Below are 22,248 nucleotides of genomic sequence, written 5' to 3'. Positions count from 1 at the left end.
GAGACAGTTTAAGCTACTGTTACATAAAACTGTTTTATTTTATCCATTTAGGTACAATACAGAACACTAATGTCAGGGTTTGTCAGAATGAAACGTGGAATATGGTTTGACCAGTAGGTGGAGACAAAGACCAGAAGACATATGGAACGGGATGATTACTGACTAAGCTCACACCGGTAACTTCGAGATTGCCTAGGCAGATGAATGAGGGAATCCAGAATCTTGGCCCGCAGAGCAACATCTGATGGTATCAGGATTGTTCTGGTCCGGAACTCCAGGTCCTCTGATAAGCAAACTCAAACAGTTCGGAGTTAAACGTAACAGAAAGTCTCCTCCAATAAACTATTCCAAAACAAGAATGGGAGGGAGAAAATCACAGTTCTCTTGGTAACTTGAAAAGGGCAACAAAACTAAACACGGAGGATAAACAGTGCTTCCTTGAAACTTCAAATAGTCCACTCATGAAGATGCTCCGGGAGCGCTCGACTTCGTACGGACTCCTTTGTAGGTGGCACAGCAGACAATCCGGCGATCTGATTGTGGCCGGCGAGGAGTATAAGAGCTGTCAACATACAAGAGCAAACAGGTGAGTAATGTTGTCAAATTAGCCGACAGGAAACGGAGAGCAACCGGCCGCACGTGGACCCTTCAAAACAAAAGTGCGACCCCGGACATCAAGCTGTCGAGCGAGTTGCCGGGCATGACAACTAATGCCTCGAAAGTGCGTTAATACTGTGGACAATTTTTGCTATATTTGTGGGGAAGTGACATTTGCCAACCAGAAGAAAAGTATCACTTCTCAAGTGAAGAAGGCATATCATCTTTACTTCGGATGCAAGGTTGGTGACCAAGACAAGCCTTGGGCCCCGCATATATGCTGTGCTACATGTACAACACAGCTTTCACAGTGGTTGAATGGCGAAAGACCATCAGTGCCGTTTGCAGTCCCCATGGTGTGGAGCGAGCCAAGCAACCACACAAATGACTGTTACTTCTGCTTGTTTCCTCCTCTTTCCAGCAGAATAACGAAGCAAAAGAGGTCAAGAGTAGTCAACCCAAATATTCCGTCTGCATTGAGACCAGTTCCACATGTTGAGGGACTTCCTATTCCAGAACCTCCAGCAGAATATTCTCTTGATTCAGGTGATGAGAACAAGGGTGTTCTTTTCCTGGTCCGTCAGCATGCAGTGATCCAGATTTTCATTGTGGTGCATCATCAACCCCACACAGAAAAACAATTCAATTCAACAACTTGCTGCAGGGTAATGCGAAACAAGCATGGAATGCTTTTGGCCTAGTGTCTAAAAACTTTCTCAGGAAGATTAGGGCAGAAAACTACAAGGAACTAGTTAGTGATGAACATGACAAACGTTTTCATCAAGATGTCGCAACAATGGAACAAAGATACCAGGGAAAATGGTCCACTACCATGCTGGCAAAGATGCTCCCAGAGCTCCCCAGAGCTGTACAATAGACAGGCAAAGAAATCTAAGAAGTAGTCTATGACTTGATTTTTTACAGGTATTAACCGTAGGCCTATTACTATTGGTATGCATTTTGTGATGTAAACAAAAATTATTGCAGATTACAAAAAAGCTAGAGCCAATTTTGCATTTTGACTGTCATATTCGTGTTAAGCACATAAAAATTGATAAGAAATGGCTAATTTTATTTCAGTAACATGACTTTTGTAAAAATTTGTTGACCCGTGTAATAGGAGATAGATATGGAGCACACACAGAAAATGTATCTGGTTCCACACCATCAGCTGGAAATGTTAAAGCAACATCAGCATCAGAACAATGAAACCATAAGACAGATGGTGCAGAATGAGCTCGACCGGGAAATGACAGAGGTTTTACAATCACCAGACATTGATGTTCATGGCTAAAAAGTAGGCAGGCATTCTACAGAGATATTTGTCACTGGTGAGACAGGGCAAGCGTGAAAAAGATGTGCTGATCCTGTCTCTACCACCCTCGACAGGGATTGGAGGTGATGCGGGTGTAGCACTCACTGGTAACAAAGCTAGTGTGAAAGATTTGATTGCAGAGGATGTGTTGAAACATATGCCCAAAAGACAGAGGAAAAATGCAGAGCACATTTTGTCTGCACTGTCCAGGGCGGTTGATGTGATATAATGGTCGGATCAGGGTGAGGTCAGTATCAACAAGCAAACGATTAGAGGCACACAGCTGTATGATTTAATCAAAAGAGTCACAGCACCACACCATGTTTCAGGAACTTTGGCACCTCAGGGATGGACTCAATTTTTAAAAACACTGGCAAACCTGAATGTGCCGTTATCAGCTGTATCAAACACTCATGCCTGCAGAGTTATTGAAGAGTTTAAATCAGGAAAAGACTATGAATCTAGTCCTTCACACCAGCACCACCACCCCACCTTCTCCAGTGAAAAGAAAAACAGACCTATGGCTGGTGTACGTAGATCTAGGAGGGATCCACTACACCGACCTAACACAGCATTTTAGGTGCAATACTGATTTTTATTTGACATATTATCTTCAACCTACGGATAGTATTTGAAATATTGTTTTACCCTAGTGCTTATATATATTTTATATATATATATATTTTTTTTATATATATATATATATTTTATATATATATATATATATATATATATATATATATATATATATATATATAAATGATTGGGGCTTCGAATCCTGCTACTAGCCTACCTCATCACAAATGAGCGATACAAATACTGGAGTCATACTGGCTCGGACATCGCCCGGGTCAACGAGGTCCGCGTCAGGTGCTAGAGGACCAGGGCAACCTGATGAGAAATAGGCTACTGGAACACAACACTCGTGGACGAGGGCTGATAACAGAGAACTGTTGGAATGCTACTACTTGAGTAACGCCAGCGATAGGGGCTACATGAAGAGGATGTGGGACCTATGGAAACTCCGAAACCCACCATCCACACTAGGGCCAAAGCATCTAGTAGCTCCGTGTTCCAACATCCGAAAACGGCAGCTGCTATCACAACTAGAGATTGAAGAAATACAACACAAATGCTATGGCAAGGGGGAGCCAGGACGCCAGGTCAGGGTGGAAACAACACCACCCCCACCCGAGATTGGGTATCAAGCCCCAGTGACAAGCCCCAACACGCTCAACACAAGAGCAGCTGACCTGAGAGTGAAGATCGTAGGCAAGATGGACACCTGGAACCTCCGCAGCCGGTTACCAAGACTAAGTGAAGTACTCTTTGAAAGTCTACTAGAAGATGTGAATGCAGCATTATGAACAATCCCCACTGTGACCATCACCGAGACCAACAAGCTGATATACACCACGGCAACAGTGATCCTTGAGATGCTTGGCCACAAAATACATTCCACCACCAAGGAGCAGTACCCTGCATGGAGAAGGAGGTTAGAGGCAAAAATAAGGGCAACACGGAGAGAAGTTAGCCAACTATCAGAACTGCAGAGAAGGGGGATGAAGTTGGGTAAGAAATACAGCAGGCTGTCCATACCTGAGGCCCTGGAGACTGCCAAACAACGACTCACAGCCCTGGCCACACGCCTGAAGAGGTACACCAGAGAAATAGAAGCACGGAGAATAAACAGGATGTTCTCCACTGAACCATCCAAAGTGTACTCTCAGTGGGAGGGCAGTAACACGTTGGCCGACCCACCAAGGCTGGAGACTGAACAATACTGGAAAAACATATGGGAGAGGGAGGCATCACATAACACCAATGCCCAGTGGCTGGCAGACCTGAGAGCAGACCACAGCAACCTCCCTGAACAGGAACCAGTAACCATCGCAACGGCAGATATCCGAGAAAGGGTCTCAAACATGAAGAACTGGACAGCACCAGGGCCTGACATGATCCACACCTACTAAAGAAGCTAACTGCCCTCCATGAGCGCCTGGCAGCTCAAATGAACCAGCTGCTAATGGATGGGACTCACCCAGAGTGACTAACTGAAGGCAGGACAGTCCTGATCCTGAAGGACCCCCAAAAGGGAGCAGTCCCATCCAACTACCATCCGATAACCTGCCTCTGTACAACATGGAAGCTCCTGTCGGGCATCATAGCGGTTAAGATGGGTAGGCACATGGCTCAATACATGAGCGGGGCCCAGAAAGGAATGGGTAAGAACACCAGGGGAGCAAAACATCAACTACTGGTGGATAAAGCGGTCGCTCGAGACTGTAAGACCAGGCAGACCAACCTGTGCACCGCCTGGATTGACTACAAGAAAGCCTACGACTCAGTGCCTCACACATGGATCCTGGGATGCCTGGAGCTGTACAACATCAATAGGACCCTAAGAACCTTCATAAGGAACTCAATGGGGCTGTGGAAAACAACCCTAGAAGCCAACCTCAAGCTGATAACACAAGTCTCCATCAAGTGCGGCATCTACCAAGGAGATGCTCTGTCCCCGCTGCTGTTCTGCATAGGCCTGAACCCCCTCAGCCAGATCATCGCTAAGACTGGCTTCGGATACCGACTGCGAAATCGGGCAACCATCAGCCACCTCCTGTACATGGATGACATCAAGCTGTATGCCAGGACCGAGCGAGACATCGACTCACTGATCCACACCACCAGGATATACAGCAACGACATTGGAATGTCATTCGGACTGGACAAGTGTGGTTGAATGATAACAAAGAGAGGGAAGGTTGTCAGGACTGAAGGAGTTGAACTCCCAGAAGGCAGCATAGCGGATGTTGAGGGGAGCTACAAGTACCTTGGAATCCCACAGGCAAATGGGAACCAAGAAGAAGCCGCAAGGAAAGCAGCCACAGCCAAATACCTACAGAGAGTAAGGCAAGTCCTAAGAAGTCAGCTAAATGGGAAGAACAAGGTCCAAGCCATCAACACCTACACCCTGCCGGTCATCAGATACCCCGCTGGCATAATAAGCTGGCCAAAAGAGGACATAGAAGCCACTGATGTCAAGACAAGGAAGCTCTTCACAATGCATGGAGGACTTCACCCCAAATCCAGCATCCTGAGACTGTACGCTAAGAGGAAGGAAGAAGGCCGGGGACTGGTGAGCGTCAGAGCCACCATCCAAGATGAAACGGCCAAGATCCATGAGTACATCAGGAAGATGGCACCAAGCGATGGAATACTTAGTGAATATCTCAGGCAACAGAAGCCCGATGCAGAGGAAGAAGAGCAAGAACCATCATGGCAGGACAAACCCCTGCACGGCATGTACCACCGACAGATACAAGAAGTGGCTGATATCGAAAAGTCCTACCGGTGGCTGGAAAAAGCTGGACTCAAAGACAGCACAGAGGCACTGATCGTAGCGGCACAAGAACAGGCCCTGAGCACAAGATCGATAGAGGCCAGGGTCTACCACACCAGGCAGGACCCCAGGTGTAGGCTGTACAAAGATAGAGACAATCCAGCACATAACAGCAGGTTGTAAGATGCTAGCAGGCAGAGCGTACATGGAACGCCATAACCAAGTGGCCGGCATAGTGTACAGGAACATCTGTGTCGAGTATGGGCTGGAGGTCCCAAGGTCAAAATGGGACACACCTCCAAAGGTGAGGGAGAATGACCGAGCTAAGATCCTGTGGGACTTCCAGATAGAGACCGACAAACAGGTGATGGCTAACCAACCGGACATAGTAGTGGTGGACAAACAACAGAAGAAAGCCGTAGTGGTAGATGTAGCAATCCCAAGTGACAGCAACATCAGAAAGAAGGAACATGAGAAGCTGGAGAAATACCAAGGGCTTAAAGAAGAGCTAGAAAAGATGTGGAAGGTGAAGGCAACAGTGGTCCCTGTGGTAATCGGCACCCTCGGGGCTGTGACCCCCAAACTGGGAGAGTGGCTCCAAGATTGATTATATAAGGCTGAAAACTGTCGGGCGTGTTACCATAGCTGTGAAAAAACCACGCTTGGCGATCGGCTGTAAAATATATTGCCAGCCAGAGCTCACCAAGTAGGTCTCTCCTATAGATCTCTCTGAATTTACATCAGTAGTTGCTTCATCGTGTCTTTTAGACCGCATCCCTATTTGAAGATTTTCAATCAGGATTTCGAACACATCACAGTACAGAAACAGCACTGTTAAAATTCACCAACAATCTTCTCTTAGCCTCAGATAATGGACTTGTTTCTATACTTGTCCTCCCAGACCTTAGTGCAGCATTCGACACTATTGACCACAACATCTTATTACAAAGATTGGAGCATGTGACTGGTATCAGAGTTACAGCATTAAAATGGTTCCAATCCTATTTATTGGACAGATTCCAGTTTTTTCATGTCCATGATGAACCTTCCAAACGCACAAAAGTTAGTTATAGAGTTCCACAAGGCTCTGTGCTAGGACCGATTCCGTTCACCCTGTACATGCTTCCTTTAGGCAATGTCATTAGGAAGCACTCTATTAATTACCACTGTTATGCAGATGACACTCAGTTGTATCTATCTATTAAACCTGTTAACACAAAGCAGTTAACCAGACTTCAAGCGTGTCTAACTGACATAAAGGCCTGGATGACCAGTAACTTCCTACTTTTAAATTCAGAGAAAACAGAAGTTATTGTATTTGGACCTAAAAACCTCAGAAATAACTTTTCTAAAATTATAGCTACTTTAGATGGCATAGCCCTGGCCTCCAGCACTACTGTGAAAAACCTTGGGAGTTATTTTTGACCAGGACATGTCCTTTAACTCACACATAAAACAAATCTCTAGAACTGCCTTTTTTCACCTGCGCAACATTGCCAAAATTAGGAACATCCTGTCTCAAAATGACGCAGAAAAACTAGTCCATGCATTTGATACCTCAAGGCTAGATTACTGTAACTCATTACTATCTGGATGTCCCAGTATCTCCATAAAAAACCTCCAGTTAATCCAGAATGCTGCAGCCAGAGTCCTGACAGGAAGTAGCAAGAGAGATCATATTTCTCCTATGTTAGCTTCTCTTCATTGGCTCCCTGTAAAATACAGAAAAGAATTTAAAATCCTTCTTCTCACATACAAATCCCTTCATGATCAAGCTCCTTCATACCTTAAAGACCTCATAGTACCATATTATCCCAATAGAGCACTTCGCTCTCAGTTCAGGTCTACTTGTGGTTCCCAGAGTTTCCAAAAGCAGAATGGGAGGCAGAGCCTTTAGTTATCAAGCTCCTCTCCTGTGGAACCAGTGTTAATTTCGTTGACGAAGTATTTTCGTTATAATTTTCGTCAACGACAAGTTTTCACTGACGAAAACGAGACGTTAACTAAATAAAATGTTGTTGTAAGTGATGACGGCGAAAACTAAATAAAAATATATTGACATTTTCGTTGACCAATAAAAACGAGACGAAAATGTGAGTGAGGGACATTTTTAGAAAAGACCCAATCAGAATTAATGATCTTAGACGCACACGCACATTTGAAAAGTACCTGATCCACCTAGTGACGCGGGATACACGACATCATCATAGCCTACATTGGGTTTCTGTCTGACTTAAACTATACTGAAATGGAAACAGATGGAGAAAACAAAGAGAAGATATATGGGTCAGTTTCATCTTTGATGCAATGGCATTACTGCTAAATACAGTTGGAGTTGCACTTTTGCTTTAAAGAATGAAGAATGTCATATGCAGGTTATAAATGATGCATATCTAATTTTTGGTCTTTTATGGAAAGGCCATATTCCATATACAGTGGGTACGGAAAGTATTCAGACCCCTTTAAATTTTTCACTCTTTGTGTCGTTGCAGCCATTTGCCAAAATCAAAAAAGTTCATTTTATTTCTCATTAATGTACACTTAGCACCCCATCTTGACAGAAAAAAACAGAAATGTAGAAATTTTAGCAAATTTATTAAAAAGAAAAACTGAAATATCACATGGTCATAAGTATTCAGACCCTTTGCAGTGACACTCATATTTAACTCACATGCTGTCCATGTCTTCTGATCCTCCTTGAGATGGTTCTGCTCCTTCATTGGAGTCCAGCTGTGTTTAATTAAACTGATTGGAAAGGCACACACCTGTCTATATAAGACCTTACAGCTGACAGTGCATGTCAGAGCAAATGAGAATCATGAGGTCAAAGGAACTGCCCAAGGAGCTCAGAGACAGAATTGTGGCAAGGCACAGATCTGGCCAAGGTTACAAAAGAATTTCTGCAGCACTTAAGGTTCCTAAGAGCACAGTGGCCTCCATAATCCTCAAATGGAAAAAGTTTGGGACGACCAGAACTCTTCCTAGACCTGGCCGTCCAGCCAAACTGAGCAATCGTGGGAGAAGAGCCTTGGTGAGAGAGGTAAAGAAGAACCCAAAGATCACTGTGGCTGAGCTCCAGAGATGCAGTAGGGAGATGGGAGAAAGTTCCACAAAGTCAACTATCACTGCAGCCCTCCACCAGTCGGGGCTTTATGGCAGAGTGGCCCGACGGAAGCCTCTCCTCAGTGCAATACACATGAAAGCCCGCATAGAGTTTGCCAAAAAACACATGAAGGACTCCCAGACTATGAGAAATAAGATTCTCTGGTCTGATGAGACCAAGATTGAACTTTTTGGCGTTAATTCTAAGCGGTATGTGTGGAGAAAACCAGGCACTGCTCATCACCTGCCCAATACAATCCCTAAAGTGAAACATGATGGTGGGAGTATCATGTTGTGGGGGTGTTTTTCAGCTGCAGGGACAGGATGACTGGTTGCAATTGAAGTAAAGATGAATGCGGCCAAGTACAGAGATATCCTGGAAGAAAACCTGTTGGGGTCATGAGGTCAAAAGTACAATTGTTGTCATTGTGTAACATGATTTGAAGACAATACCATGTTTGTGTTAGCAGGTGTCTATCTTACCAGATAAACCACATAACTTTTTGTCCTGTGAAAATGATGAGCTAAAACTTCTCACTGCACCCACGCATCATGTGCCTTGTTTGTTCCTCACTATAAAAATAAAGGACTGCTCAGTGAAAGGGGGCGAGGGCGAAGGAGAGTCAAGGTCGCATGGGGGAGAGAAGAAAGTCTCTTCTCTCCATCTGCAACTGAGGCCTTTTTTCACTTGCAGAGTATATACTTTGTACAAAGTTGTCGTGTGTTTCATTGCCTTCAGGGAAAAAGAACCATGTCAGTGTAGCGTAAACCTGACATATTTATTGGTGTTTCCGCCCGGTTTCCAATACGACAGTTTGGATGAAGAAGAGGACGAGGACGCCATGAATCTCTGCAGAGTCAGCCGTTAGACGGCTGGAGAAAATCCACCCGCGTGAATTCGTTGGGAGGTCAGCAGGTCCCCGTCTGAAAAGATCCTCTCAGCCCTACTGTCTGACGGAAACCTTGAAGGCAACCTTCGCGTCAAATCAGGTAAAAACCCGCGGGTGAAACTGTGTGAATGGACGTCAGAAAAATAATGTGTGAGTCTAAATTAAATACCGTTGCAGAGCGGGATTAGAATCAGATTGATTCGAATGTACGGACGGTGAAAGTTGTTAGACAAGACCACTTGATACCTGTCAGGGACAGAGGGATAAAAGACCATGGCAAAAATAATCTCCCATGTCAGGAACATGGTCGAGGTGTATCCAGTGTCAGGGACACTAGGAAGGCATTAAAACAGTACTGTGGAGTGAATGTGAATGCTTATTTGTTTGGTTATTGATGAATATTTGTTTGTTTGTTGATGAAAAGGGAATGTTGGCAATTGCCAACCGAGTAGAACGGTGTCACTTCCCACTGAAACTGTGTGTTATTTGTTGGGCACAAGTAAAAATTGAAAAGTTGAGTGTGTTGGACGGCTGTATCCGCAGGTAATTAGTACCTGTAGAAGCCTGATACAGTGGACGATCCACACGCTATTGTGACTGATCGTTTGCTTGTGCCAAGTTGCAACTATGGGAAAGGGAAACAGTAAACCCCAATTAACGGGGGATCCTAAATTTATGAACACTCATTCCCCAGGATCAGTAAGATATTTGGGTGAATGGAAGAAAAAGTATGAGTTTCCAGGAAAACTGGAAACCTGCGCATGCGATAAATTGGTAACTCAATTAAAAGCAGAAGCGGCTATAGCAGGACCTTATAGAAGCTGTTAAATGGCAAGAACAGGCAGAAAGAAGGCAGCTTTGTGGGTTACAGACAAGAAAGGAAAGAGATAAAAAGAAAGGTGATAAAAAGTCCCTCATAGCAGCTCTCCAAGAGGATCCAGCTGATTTTGTAGGGCGCCCACAAGCACTAATTCAACAGGAAGAACGCAGAGAGCAGCAGAGACGTCTGCTTGCACAAGCCGAGGCTGAGGCGGGGGCAGCGGGGTCAGCTGAAACCCCGGCTCCCCCAGTTCCCCCCAGTGGGATAGTGGTACCTGTCCTATATAGCCCCAGTCACACTAGAACGGGAAATCTGTACAGTCCCCTGGTTAATGAGGTTCAACAATTGGCAGCAGCTATGTCTGACACAAACCTATTTAAAAATCCCCAGGGCGGTGGGCCGTGGCCTGGGCCCCGCCCCGACCCACCTCCCTGGTCACCACTGGAAGACCAGACTGGCATCTTTCCAGCTATAGAGGTGCCTAACCCCCACTTTGGAGTGGGAGGTGATAATAGGCCCCTTCTCCTGGTAAGGAGACCCTGGTCCTGCAAAGAATTAGAGGATGCAGTTAAAGGACTGGGGGACCCCCTTGCTAATGTTCGCCAGTGGATTGTTAATTTGCAACAACTTAGACAAACTTATAACTTAGATGGACAGGAAATAGACTCAGTATGTAGAAAAGCCTTAGGGCATAGGTATGGGGGAGTGAGGGGAGGATACACAGGGCAGACCCCAGCAGGAGTGGTCCTGCCCCCTGGAGACCCAGTGTTAGGTAATCAAGTTACGGCATTGATGGATAGAATACAAGTAGCATTTGTTAAACCTCCTGATTACCAAGCTATTGCTCAGTGTAAACAGAAAGATGATGAGGATGTACAGGAATACAGAGGAAGGTTAGAGGAAGTGGTTAAAGCAAACAGTGGATTGGAACCTGAGGAGGCCCCTGGTTCAGCCTATCAGCAACAACTAAAACAAGCCTTGCTGAGTGGTTTCCGCCCTTCCATTACGCATCACATACGAAAACTTAACATTAATACTCCTACAGATGGAGTCACTCAGATAATGAATTATGCACAGCATGCACAAGACATGCAAAAACATAAAACAGAACAGCAATCTAAGGCTGCTGTGTTTGCACTCCTGGATGTGATGAGCAGTGGCGGAACTAGGGGGGGCCCTCAGCAGTTCAGTAGAGGAGGATTCAGAGGAAGAGGTAGGGGCAGAGGAGGCCCAGCTAGGCAAGATAGCAGGTTCAGAGATGAAGGAGAAAAAGATGACACATGCTACAACTGTGGTCGACCAGGTCATTTTGCACGAGAGTGTGATCGACCACGACAGAGACAGAATAGGAAGAGGCATAGAAGGCCAGATGAGTACAATAGACCTGAACCCCATAACCTTAATGCATGACTAGACCCCTCAAACACTGAAGAATTGGATCTTAGTTAAATTGTGGAGACTTATTATAATGCAGAAGGGAATAAAGTGATGCCCATCAGAATGTTAAAAATGAATGGAGTAAAAATAAAATTTTTGTGTGATACAGGAGCAAACAGAACAGTATTGAGGGACAGAATTCCTGGAGTGACAAGAGGTGATAAACATATCTTTGTGAAATCAGCAAATGGACACTCCTTGCAGTTTCTCTCAAAGCTTTGTGATTGAGGATGAGGCATCTGGCTTCCGGGAGAAGGCAATGGCAGTTTTATGTCCAAGCTGTCCAGTTAATCTACTGGGCAGAGATCTGTTGAGCAAATTAAAAATTTCTCTAGTGCCCACCACCAATGGGATGGCTGCAGTGGGCCCAGGGGAAGAGGTCCCCTCCTATGTAGTGCTAAAACAAGGGGCGCCTCACTGCTGGTGGTCCCTAGACCTGCCCACGCCTGACCCCGGACGGACAGGGGAGGAGCTCCTGCGTCTATTGCCTAATCCTCAACCACTCCACACAGAGAGCCTCACTCCAGAGCAGATGCATGTCACTCTTCACTATAAACACACTCCAGGCCCTGACTTAGATTATGCACAGAAATTTGAAAAACTAGGGCCACAAAGAATAACTCTTAAGACTCTTTACACTGACAGAAAAGGAAAAGAAGTCTGTTCTGTAGGACTCACCCAGGAAGCTAAACGTCTTGTAAAAGGGTGGACACCTAATCCTCATCTGTCAGTGTCTAAGACTAATGATATGAACTGGGAGGAGCTGAAACAGTTTTTAAATGAAGCAGAAGGCATTTATGATTGGCACGAGGACAAGGGGGGCTGGTTCAGTAATAGTGTGGGAAACCGCTTTTACAAAAACCTAAATTGGGTTGTAACTGCCACTCCCCATGCCCACATGGGGGAAAATGACCGAGAATGAGTGTTGCTTTTGGAGGACATAGATCCATGTTTGGCTGCAGTGCCCGACAGTTTCTGGTCCCGAAGCAAAGCTGATGTAGGCCTAATGACCACAGCCTCAGAAGTCATAATCAAACCTAAATCAAATTATAGACCTAGAATAAAACAGTATCCCCTAAAACCAGATGCTTTAGCAGGAATCAGGCCCGTAGTGCAGGAGATGCTCGATGCAGGAATCCTGGTGAGAGCCCCAGAGGCTCAGTGTAACACCCCCATATTTCCAGTCAAGAAAGCTGATGGAAAAAGTTGGAGGATGATCCAGGATTTGAGGGAAGTCAATAGGGCAGTGGAGAGTAGAGCACCATGTGTGAATTAGAAAATTGCTTGTCCACATTCCACATGCCTACACACAGCCAAATTTTGACTTATGTTGATGACATCTTAATCGCATCAGACACCCAGCAACACAACAAAGACACTGCAATAGCACTGTTCAAACACTTAGAAAGAACAGGCAACAAAGCATCCCCAGAAAAATTGCAGTGGGCTACCTCTGAGTTGTATTCCTAGGTCATAAACTAACACCAGAAGGCAGAGCCCTGACTGAATCCAGGAAAACAGCTGTTCAGCAAGCCTGTAAGCCCATCACTAAGCAACAGATGATGCAATTCTTAGGGCTGTGTAACTATTGTCGACAGTGGATTCCAAACTATGCTCAGGTGACACAACCCCTGTTAGATTTAATTTATGAGACCCCAATGGCCATGAAGCAGGAAATAAAGTGGACTCCTGAAGGCGAGCAGGCTTTCAGTGAGTTAAAAGGAAAACTAGTGACCACACCAGTTTTAGGCCTACCAGATTATAGTAAACCTTTTGTCCAGACAGTAGATTGTAAAGGGAAGTTTATGACCTCAGTGTTGACTCAGCTGTCAGGAGGAAAACAGAAGCCAGTAGCCTATTACTCTAAGAAGTTAGATCCTGTGGCTTGTGCCCTGCCTGCATGTGTCAGAGCTGTGTGCGCAGCTGCAATGGCAGTACAGGCCTCAGCAGAGGTGGTACTTTTTCACCCACTTACACTGCTAGTCCCACACTCAGTTGACTTGCTTCTGACAGAGACCAAGATGTCATTTTTGTCACCAGCCAGACATCTGTCTGTCATGGCTCTCTTAATGTCTCAGCCACATTTGACCATAAAAAGATGTTCTACACTTAATCCATCTACCTTACTGCCCACAGCTGAGGAAGGCACACCACATTGTTGCATTACAAACACTGACGAGACGTGCAAACCTCGTAGTGATTTGAAAGATGTTGCCTTAGCTGAGGGGGAAGTGTGGTTTGTAGATGGCTCCTGCTCTAAAAATGACAAAGGAGAAAATATGTGTGGGTTTGCTGTAGTATCACAACAGGACATTTGTGCAGCAGGTCAACTCCCTTCACATTTCTCAGCACAGGCTGCAGAGATAATTGTTCTAACTCAAGCATGCAGACTAGCAGAGGGAAAAAGTGTTACAGTGTACACAGATAGCCAGTATGCTTTTTCAACACTTCATTTCTTTGCTGCACAATGGGCTCGCAGAGGAATGAAGACAGCTGGAGGACAATCAGATAAACATGCCTCCCTCCTAAAAGAGTTATTGCAAGCTGTTATGTTACCAAAGCAGATTGCTATCTGCAAATGTGTTGCACACACCAAAGGGACAGACTCTGTGTCCAGAGGGAATGAGAAGGCAGATGCAACAGCAAAAGCAGCTGCACAGGGACATTTTGGAAAATGTAGTCTATATGTTGTAGAAGAAGTAAAACAGCCCATAGACCATGAGGTACTTTCAGACATGCAAAAAAGAGCCCCACAAGCTGAACAACAACTCTGGCTCAAAGAAGGAGCCACAAACAACTACTCAACTACTCAAAAAATTTTTGTAAATCCTGTTTGATTTGCTGTACACATAACCCACAGGGAAATCTCAGACCAAAGAGAGGGAGATTCCCCAACCCAGATTATCCATTCCAAGTCATTCACATGGATTTTATAGAGTTGTCACAATGTCAGACATACAAGTATTGCCTTGTTCTGATAGATGCATACTCTAAATGGGTTGAAATTGTGCCCAGCAAAAGTGCTGATGCACTAACAGTGGCTAAAGCACTGTGCAAAAACATTATTCCAGATCATGAAATTCCACAGCGAGTTTACAGTGATAATGGTCCACATTTTGTGAATGAAGTAGTTACACAAATGTCCAAACACCTGGGGTTTGAGTTAAAAAAACACTGCTCATACCACCCCCAGAGTGCAGGATTAGTTGAAAGAGCTAATGGCACTATAAAAATGAGACTGAGAAAATCCATGGAGCAAACAGGGAGGACATGGGTAGAATGCCTCCCCCTGGTAAAAATGTACATGAGAGTTACGCCAACAGACAAAGGTCTGACCCCATTTGAAATCCTTTATCGAAGACCTTTTACACTTCCCATATGTGAAGATGTGTGTGAAAAACCCCAAGGAGAAACTACTCTTGCAGAGTGGATGAGTAAAATGCTAAAGACTAAAGAAGTTGTGAGTGCAAATAATCTGCCAGATGACCTTTTGTCTCCACAGGTGCAGAGAGTTCAGCCAGGAGACCAAGTGCTGATAAAGGTCATCAAAAGGAAAACCTGGTCTACACCTAAGTGGGAAGGACCCTACACCGTGATCCTGACCACACCCACAGCTGTAAAGATCCAAGAGAGACCCACGTGGATTCATCAGAGCCACTGTAAGAAATTACAACACTTGGTGAGTGTCGAGTAGAGGTGGAAGTCGGCCGGTACCAAAACCCTTGGCTGCTGAAGAAAACATCTGATCCTCGCTCTCAGCTATGGCACCCACCGCCTGCCTGAGAGGGTGGGAATGTGTTTGTGTACTGTTATGGCTCTGTCTGACTATTCTAGTGATTCTCCTCACTATGGCAGACCTGGAGACGACAAGAGACAATCACACCATGGAACATGAGAAACTGAGAGCAAAGCGATGGACATGGACAAATCCTAAAGACTGGCGTTGGACTCAGGACCCAACAGGAACACCACATCCATTCAAAACTAATATGTGGTATAGGTATGCTGCCCATGTTGCCAAAGGAAGGAATAAAACTAACTGTTTTGTTTGTTCATATATGCCTAAGTCAGTCACACATCCTACATTGTACGCTAACCCGCTTAATTCAAATGACAGTATGTGTTTTGTTGCAGCATCCCAGTATGGATGGGAAGATGACAGGACGTTCCCTGTCTTTGACTGGACACATTATAAGTCTAATGTGCTAAAAATTCTGAATTGTTCTGGTATGCATACTGTTAACGTCACTTCAGCGTTATCTTATAATGGTACACTGAATCTAACGACTATAACTCAGTGTGGAGGAGTAATACATGATAACACATCTGTGGCACCCACAGACCCCACCACCTTCACTCACAACGTGTCCTGCAATGCAACACGTATTCAACCCTTGGTAATGAACGTCTCAGGCCTCCTACACCCCGGTCTAGCTGTAGTCTCAGAGTTCGCCTATAAACCATGTATCGATGCTATGATGATGAACGACACGATTACTAGTTCCCAAAGAGCAGCGTTACCCTGGTGTTTCCAAAGACATCAGAGTGATAATTATGCCATTCAGGTCGGTACTATACCAGAAGACAAATGTTGTGTAGTATGGCGCACCCAGCCCAACTCTACAGGCACATTTTACACTGCAATGATGGAGGGTGCGTGGTGGCTGTGCGGTCATAGCTTGTGGGCTGTGCTACCCTTAAATTGGACTGGACGATGTGCCCCAATTGCAGTAAGTGACCATACTTACATTGTGCCTGTTGGGGCAGTTCAAAGTGCCCGCACTCGTAAGAAACGATCCCAGCTTTTTTTTCAACCCCATGACAGCGTGTCCGGCTCAGATGTGCCTCCAGAGCATAAATTGTGGTCGATTCACCAAAAGGTATTCCTGTCAATGTTCCCATGGTTGGGCATAGGGAAAACCCTTCTTCGAATAGAAACCATAGATTACAGATTCAAATCATTTGTAAATATGACCATAAAAGTCAATGAAGCCCAAAACCGTGAAGTAGATGCTGTACGCTTGATGGTCATGCAGAATAGAATGGTGTTAGGTTTGTTAACTGCAATGAAGGGGGGGGGGGGGTATGCCACATGATAGGGGACTCATGTTGTACTTATATTCCTGATGAAGTGAACACTAATATTTCTGAAGCTATGCATGCTTTAAAACAGTTCCAGGGAGCATTAGCCTAGGATAAGAAGGCTGCCAATTGGGACCCACTTGCTTGGTTTACTAGTGGTCCCTGGTGGCAGATCATTATGAAGCTAGTAACACCTTTTATTGTTGTTTTAATACTGTTTTGCTTATTTACTACATGTATTCTGCCATGTATTAAGTCAATGATTACCAAAATGTTCACTCAAGCCTTTGTGTCTTATACTCTCCTACAAACAATTCCACCGGAGGAGGAAGAGGACCAAGTGTAAGAGAGATGTGTATATATTTCCTTTTATTTTTATCCTTTTTTACTTTTTATCTATATAACGTTTTAAGGTAGCAAGCCACAAAGTGACTGCCCTGGCGTGGGAGTCGGCTGGGAATTTTCCCCTAAAGGAGGGGTTTTTCGCCCAGCCTTGCTACATACTCATCTATATGCATTATCCATTTTTATTACTCATTTTATTATTATTATTCATTTTATTATTATTCATTTTTATTGTTTGAAAGTTTGATTTTATGCATTGACACTGTTAGTTTAGGACCCATGATTTCCTCCACCCCCTCCATAGTCTGCCACAAATGACGGCGGCCCAGAAAATCTTATGAAGTTGGGTTAGCCTGATATATGTTTCACAATGGCAAACAGGAGGGAGATGTTGGGGTCATGAGGTCAAAAGTACAATTGTTGTCATTGTGTAACATGATTTGAAGACAATACCATGTTTGTGTTAGCAGGTGTCTATCTTACCAGATAAACCACATAACTTTTTGTCCTGTGAAAATGATGAGCTAAAACTTCTCACTGCACCCACGCATCATGTGCCTTGTTTGTTCCTCACTATAAAAATAAAGGACTGCTCAGTGAAAGGGGGCGAGGGCGAAGGAGAGTCAAGGTCGCATGGGGGAGAGAAGAAAGTCTCTTCTCTCCATCTGCAGCTGAGGCCTTTTTTCACTTGCAGAGTATATACTCGGTACAAATTTGTCGTGTGTTTCATTGCCTTCAGGGAAAAAGAACCATGTCAGTGTAGCATAAACCTGACAAAACCTCTTCCAGAGTGCTCAGGACCTCAGACTGGGCCGAAGGTTCACCTTTCAACAGGACAATGACCCTAAGCACACAGCTAAAATAACAAAGGAGTGGCTTTGGAACAACTCTGTGACCGTTCTTGACTGGCCCAGCCAGAGCCCTGACCTAAACCCAATTGAGCATCTCTGGAGAGACCTGAAAATGGCTGTCCACCAACGTTCACCATCCAACCTGACAGAACTGGAGATGATCTGCAAGGAAGAATGGCAGAGGATCCCCAAATCCAGGTGTGAAAAATGTATTGCATCATTCCCAAGAAGACTCATGGCTGTACTAGCTCAAAAGGGTGCTTCTACTCAATACTGAGCACAGGGTCTGAATACTTATGACCATGTGATATTTCAGTTTTTCTTTTTTAATACATTTGCAAAAATTTCTACATTTCTGTTTTTTTCTGTCAAGATGGGGTGCTGAGTGTACATTAATGAGAAATAAAATGAACTTTTTTGATTTTGGCAAATGGCTGCAACGACACAAAGAGTGAAAAATTTAAAGGGGTCTGAATACTTTCCGTACCCACTGTATATTTAATGAAACTTGTTTTTCATTTAATTTTAATTTAGAATATTTTGTATATTACAATAGTTTTACTAAATTACATTTAAATTAAACCCAATATATTTTAGTCGAGTAAATCTACAGTAGATTTAGTCGACTAAAATCTAATGCCATTTAGTCGACTAAAACTAGACTAAAACAAAGCAGATGACTAAAATATGACTAAAACTAAAATTGCATTTTAGTCAAAAGACTATGACTAAAACTAAATTAAAATCTGCTGTCAAAATTAACACTGTGTGGAACCAGTTCCCATTCTGGGTTCAGGAGGCAGACACTCTCTGTACTTTTAAGGCTAGACTTAAAACCTTCCTCTTTGACAAAGTGTGGCTTCAAGTAACCCTGAACCATCCCTTAGTTATGCTGCTATAGGCCTAGACTGCCCGAGGACCATCGGTGCACTGAGCTCCCCTACCCTAACCCTAACACTCCCTTCCCTTCCCCTCTCTTCCTCTCCTCCCCCCTCACATGTATATTCCACCATTGAATGTCACTAACCTTGTGCTCTCTCTCTCACCTAGTTTGTGCTCTCTCCCTCTCTCTCTCTCTTTCTGTACCTTCTGCAGGTGTCCCCGGTCCTGGAGCTGTATAACACTGATGTGCAGTTACTGGCCCTACCAACCTGAAGTGTCTTTGTTGTTTATTGTTGCTGTTCTTTTCTCTCTTCTCTCTCCACTCACCCCAACCGGTCGAGGCAGATGGCCGCCCAAACTGAGCCCGTTCTGCTGAAGGTTTTTTCTTCCGTTAAAGAGAGTTTTTCCTCTCCACTGTCGCCAAATGCTTGCTCATAAGGGATTTGTTGGGTTTCTGTTTGATTTGTCCTAGAAGACGACCTTCAGTGGGTGCCTCATCAACGCTTTTGTCCTGTTTTTGTTTGGTTTTTTGTAAAGTGCCTTGAGATGATTGTATTGTGATTTAGAGCTATACAAATAAAAGTGAACTGAATTAAATTGAGCTGTGAGGCTACTGCTGGGCCCTTAGCTAATTAAAGCGCCAGATACATCCTGGCACTCCTCCTCCCACTCCTGCTGTTCTGGTTTACAGGTATATTTCGAGTTCTATCAGTGGCTTGTCACTGTACAGCATAGGCTACATCTATTTGGCCTACTGCTGCTTTAGACTAAAACTATTGGCATCCAACTCCCTTACTCTGGTTGGTGTAACATAGACAATTTTATATGAAAAAATATATATTTGTTTTTGCTTTAAATATTCCCTAATTGTGCATGGGGTGTTTTTGTTTAAATTAATTTGTAATTGTTTGCTGTTTAATAATATCCACTGATTTTAAAAGAGAAGTGTTATGTCTTTTTAAAGAAAGACATTGATCAATAAAATAGTGAATTTTATGCTTTATGCTCTTTGCCTCTTTCCCCACTTGGTGTATGAACCTATGTGTTGGTTCAACCTATGTTGAATGGTCCTGGGCCTATCTCAGTTGGCGTTGTTGACAACACCCACAATTATATACCTCCCAAGTAGTTTGCAAAGTGGGGGGCGTGGAGCTATTGCAGGGGCGAGGTGAGCCTGAGTAATGATACCAAACACTAAGCCAACGACAACCACCAATTTATAAGTTTATTTTAGTAATGAAAAGTTTTTATGCAACAGTAAAAATTCAGAGAGATTTTGAAAGATCAAAGCGAAATATGAAAATTTATGCTAGCGTTGCTACTAAATGTCGCACAAAAATATTCTCACCATTGCCTGAGAAGGTGAAAAAAAAGACAGAAAAAATTAAAATAAGCAGTGTGTACCAGGTGTACTTTGTGCTGTTCTGCTGTACTTACTGCTGTAGCAGGCTACCACCTGTGCCAGCACTAAGTGGGACAGACCTGACGTCACTGTGACCTTTAACTACCAAAATCTAATAAGTTCTTACTTTAGACCTGGTGGACCCTTGTGCCAAATTTAAAGAAATTCCCCCAAGGCCTTTCTGACCTATCATGCTCAAAAGCATGAGGCATATGGACGGGAAACCAGAAACCATAATGCCTGTGGTTTTTTCAGGTGTTGCTGGTGAGTAGGCATAAAAAGTTGCACTAAAAAATAAATCTAATTATCTGACTTCATTTTTATAGTTTTTCAATTCTGATGTGTTTCTCATTGGCAGATTTTTTTCTTCCATTTTTAAGTCAATATGGTTTTCAGTTTTAGATTTTGGTTACTGTTACTGAGTGGAGGGGCTAAGGGACGTGGTTGCTATCATATGTTATATGTTAAGGGGAGAACAGCATGGTTCAGGACTCGCGAGGCCCACTCCAACAACTCTTATGTGACATAGACCAACAAATGGCTTCAATGAGCTCAGATGGAGCATGAACCAAAACGACAAGAAAGTCTATTTCTGTCAGGCAGCTATCCTGGCTGCCTGGCAGTCCAGGGTTTTCCTTTCTCCCTTTCTTATCCTCTCCCTCTGCGTGTGTGTGTGTGTGTTGCTGTTGTGTCGATGCGATGAGTGGTAATTAGACACACCTTATCTGCATCTGCCCTCAAAGAGAGCCCTTCTTAAGACAGCACTCTGTAACACCTTGGTGCCAGATTGTATCTTCACCTTTGATGGTAGAAAGTCACCCAGCCTTGTTCCTAATTGAGTTCATGTTCCAGTAATCTGTCTTCTGTACTCACCAGTTCCTCAGCGTGCCCAGTGAGTCACTCTGAATAGTTACCTGACTCTCTCTCCAGTGAATCCCTTAGTTCCAGTATTAAAACCCTGTGTTTAATAAAACTCTTTGTCTACAACCTTGGATCTCCTTTACTAAGAATCATGACAATCTCTCTCCTGTTGCGTTATTTCCCACACCAAATTGAGCTGGTTGGTTAGTTTAGTGTGAACATAAGCATTTTCACTTTTTTAGCAGTATATTGTCATCAGCCCTTGCCTTTGACCAATAAAGAGCTAGGATAGCTTCCAGCAGATCCCTGTGACTCTAATTAGGAATAAGCAATTATAGATAATGAATGAATGAATTAATATTATCATCAATTGAGTCAAGAGCTCCATGTGACACTAGTGGCTATTTGACAGAATGACAGTAAATTAACACATATAAGTCGCAAGCGTGACTTATAGACCAGAAAATACTGTAAGTTTCCTGTCCTGTGGTGACTTTTTGTTTCAGTTTAGAGGTCAGTGTCACTGCTGCTGCTGTACATGGTCTCATCAATGTGCTAACATAAAATACAGTGCATTCAGAAAGTATTCAGACCCTCTTTACTTTTTTCATTTCTGTTATGCAGCCTGATACTAAAATTATTTAAATTCATTTTTTTCTCATTAACTACACTGCAGTGCCACATAATGACAAAGTGAAAACATAATTTTAGAAATGTTTGTATATGAGAAGAGGAGAGAAGACAAAAGAAGAGGAGAGGAGAGAAGGATAGAAAGAGGAGCAGAGAGAGTTGGGGAAAGAAGAGGAGAGAGAAGCTCGGTGCACTTTGTGAAGTCCTCAGGCAGTCTAAGGCCTATCTGGTCACCTGAGCCAGCCCTACCTATAAGCTTTGTCAAAAAGGAAAGTTTTAAGTCTAACTTTAAAAGTTTACAGGCTGTCTGCCTCCTGAACCCAGACTGGGAGCTGGTTCCACAGGAGAGGAGCTTGATCGCTAAAGGCTCTAACTCCCATTCCCATTTTGTAAACTCTGAGAACCACAAGTAGACCTGCACTCTGAGAGCGTAGTGTTCTATTGGGATTATATGGTACTATGAGGGCTTTAAGGAATGAAGGAGCTTCATCATGAAGGGATTTGTATGTGAGTAGAAGGATTGGATTTTACAGGGAGCCAATGAAGAGAAGCTAATATAGGAGAAATATGATCTCTCTTGCTAGTTCCTGTCTGAACTCTGTCTGCAGCGTTCTGGATTAACTTTTAATTAATAATTAATTAATTAGGTTTAGAGAGTTTTTATGGGGTTACTGATCCTGATAATAATAAGTTA

The sequence above is a fragment of the Mastacembelus armatus genome, chromosome 3 (genome assembly GCF_900324485.2).
Source record: "Mastacembelus armatus chromosome 3, fMasArm1.2, whole genome shotgun sequence".
In the NCBI taxonomy this organism is placed as follows: Eukaryota; Metazoa; Chordata; class Actinopteri; order Synbranchiformes; family Mastacembelidae; genus Mastacembelus; species Mastacembelus armatus.
This window is presented reverse-complemented; position numbering follows the sequence as displayed.